The sequence below is a fragment of the Orcinus orca genome, chromosome 3, assembly GCF_937001465.1.
Source record: "Orcinus orca chromosome 3, mOrcOrc1.1, whole genome shotgun sequence".
NCBI lineage: Eukaryota > Metazoa > Chordata > Mammalia > Artiodactyla > Delphinidae > Orcinus > Orcinus orca.
This window is the reverse complement of record NC_064561.1, coordinates 179,825,706-179,828,683: the sequence shown is the minus strand read 5'-3', so window position 1 is coordinate 179,828,683 and position 2,978 is coordinate 179,825,706. Positions and strand designations below refer to the sequence as shown.

Genomic DNA, 2,978 nt, shown 5'->3' with positions numbered 1-2,978 from the left:
TAAGTACAAACCTGCACTGTCCACGCTTCTGATGATACCTCCTAGACGTGGTGCCCCCCTCCGCACTCCCCAACCACCCTACAGCTCCTGGAATATCCATCCTGGTGGCTGGTCCCCTCTGTCCCCCAGGAAGCATCCTCTTCCACACTCACTTGTCCCTGCTGAGGGGCCAGGAGACCTCACAGATGATGTTCAGAATCCCTTCGTGCAGCTTCATCAGGAGTCCTTAGGAGTTTCCTAGGTTAATAGCACAAAAATGGGCTACTGTTCCACATTTCTGTTTATTTCCATCAGTTAATTGGACTTGGTTCTGCCTGAATAAGAAGGTTTTCTCTCTTGGGCTCCTTGAGAAGAGAAGCCTTGGGGTGCCGTCCTAAATCTTCAGGGGACAGACTCCCCGTACATTACCCTCCCAGTACTGAGTGCAACGTGCGTCCTGAGAATGTCCAATGCCCATAATTTACAGCTGTTTTTTCTATTATAGGTAATAATTTAATTCAGGACAAGAGATGTTATTCAAAGACATATAAATAATAGCCTCTACTAAGAATGTTCATTGTGTTGAGAATAAAGCACTGGGAGTTTCAAGATTGGCAAGTGAATGCCAAGGCTGGTGGGGCTCGGGGACAATTTTCCCTCTTGAATAAATGAAAAGGAGCATACTGCTACTTTCATTTTTTTTAAGAAGTTGAATATTTTATTATTAAACCGTTTCTTATTTTCCTGCAAGGCTGTTGCTTCACTGTACAAAAATAGTACCAGCAAATACAGTATATTGCAAAATTAAGAGAGCAATGCTCTTCATTGGACACTATACAACTCACAAACTTTTCTCCACTGCCATTTATTTCCAGTGGGAAAATCATTGAGTATTTTGATCCAAATCCAAGGATGGCTGTAAGCAATTTACAATATTATATAAGGTTAAGATAACAATGTTATTCTTGAATTACATAATTTTTATAACTAGTTTTACCACAGATAATTTCAGGAATTCTGAATCTTATAACTGGAGACTAGCCTAAAAATCATAGGCTGTTGTGAAAAAGATGCATAGGGTTTATCTGACATCATTTGGAAGTTAAGGGGTATTTTCTTCAGGCAATAATGTAGCAAGTAGTTTCTTTTGCTAAAAGTTGCTTTTAAAAAATCTATCAGCTACTAATTTAAGACAACTATGCTAGATTAAGTTGTTTCAAACTAGTTTACTTAGGGGTTCCATGTTCACTCCTCAATAGAGTTTATGTATTTCTCATATGCTTCTTCACTCATTAGTTCATCTAGTTCTGAAGGGTTACTCAGTGTCATCTTGATCAGCCAACCATCTTCATAACAAGATTTGTTGATAAGTCCTGGATTTTCTGCTAGAGCTTCATTAATTTCAGTTACTTCTCCTGATAGAGGAGAATGGAGTTCATTAGCAGCTTTCACATTTTCCAAAGCACCAAATTCCTCGTTTGTTCAATTTTGTCCCAGCTTCAGGCAGCCTACAGTAAACAACATCTCCCAAAGCTTCCTGTGCAAAATCGCTGATTCCCACTGTTCCAACACCGTTTTCTGTTGTTACCCATTCATGTTTGTCTGTGAATTTACGCACCGACAGCAGAGCGGGGCTGGTGCGCAGCGCCCCGCCGGCGCCCACCCTCAGTCCCCAGGGCCACGGCGGGCAGGGCATGTTGGGCACAGAGATGGCACGCAGGCTGCAGACCACAGCTGGCACACTCCGTGCTGCTCGCAGAGTCATGTTCTCAGGGGTCACTACTTTCATTTTTGTTAGAAAATATGCCTTATAATAGCTCCCAATTTTTCTCTTTCAAACTGTCAACTGAAAATAATGCACAACCTAAAAGTTGAGAGTTGTTTAATCCGGTGGACAAAAAATGAGGACTTAAGCCAGGGACAAAGAATCTCAGATCACTCTGAAGAGACAAGGTGGGGAGCCAGGTTATAGAGGAGTTTTTGCAAAAAAGACTGGGTAGTGGGAATGTCAAAAGATTATTGTTAGTTAAAGAAAACCAGACATCTCAAGTTAAGGAAATTGGTGCTCTTCTCTGTATGGGAAGATGCAAGAGTCTGGACTCACTGAAATTGTTCCTTTGATGTGCACCTCAGCTGTCTGGGGCCGGTATCCTGTGCTTTCCCATCCTGAGTCTCCTCAGGGTGCATCTTTGTGGGGTGGCTGCAGTGACTGAGGGCTTGATGGCGGGCATCCTGTTTCTATCCTGAGTTCCCTCAGGGCTCACCGTCAGGAGACTGTAACGTGATGGCTTAATGGCTGCTACATCCTTTGTTTATTGATATGGCAGGCAGCATTTTTAGTTCACATAATAGAGAACACCCATCCTACCCTGCAGAGAGGATAGATTCAATGTCCACTCTCCTCCACTCGCCTCCCTCCCCTCTCAACATCCTCCTGACAAGCATTCATTCAGCTCTTGCCAAGTGGCAGGCAGAGCTCAGGCTCAGGTGCTACAGAGATGAATACAGGACAGTTCTCAACCTTGAGGCACTCATTACCTGATGAGTCAATAAAATTAATTTTTAACACAAGGTGGCAGGTATGTGATACAAATTATGTTCAAGACATGTGTAAGTGGAGGGGGAAACGCTTGATTCTGCAAAGACAGCAGGTAACATTTCAGACCAGTCTTTGGCAGAAATAATTCTCATTGTTATCAACCATTGAATTCTCTTCCTGTGCAACCAGGAGGATGACATTTACCAGCTCCATTTACACAAATGGGGCCCTGAAACTAATTCCAGCCGGTGGGAGGTAGGCAGATATGATAGATGATACTTCTAGGCTGGCCCATAAAATACCTTGCACACCTGATCCTTTCTCCTCTTCTGCTGTAGCAAATCTAGAGCCACATGTTAGAAATGGCAGCATTTCAAGACAGAGGAGCCAGGATTGCTGAGTCACTGCCTGAGGGAGGTGCCCCAGCTGGAAAATCTGCATTGGATATCAAGTGCATGAG

The 2,978-nt window shown here is 43.3% G+C and overlaps 1 pseudogene; it reads right to left on the bottom strand.

Annotated features, from left to right (window-relative positions):
- Nucleotides 1-1,143: 1,143 nt before the first annotated feature.
- Nucleotides 1,144-1,744, bottom strand: LOC101287397 (glycine cleavage system H protein, mitochondrial-like; annotated as a pseudogene).
- Between the last annotated feature and the right edge of the window lie 1,234 nt (nt 1,745-2,978).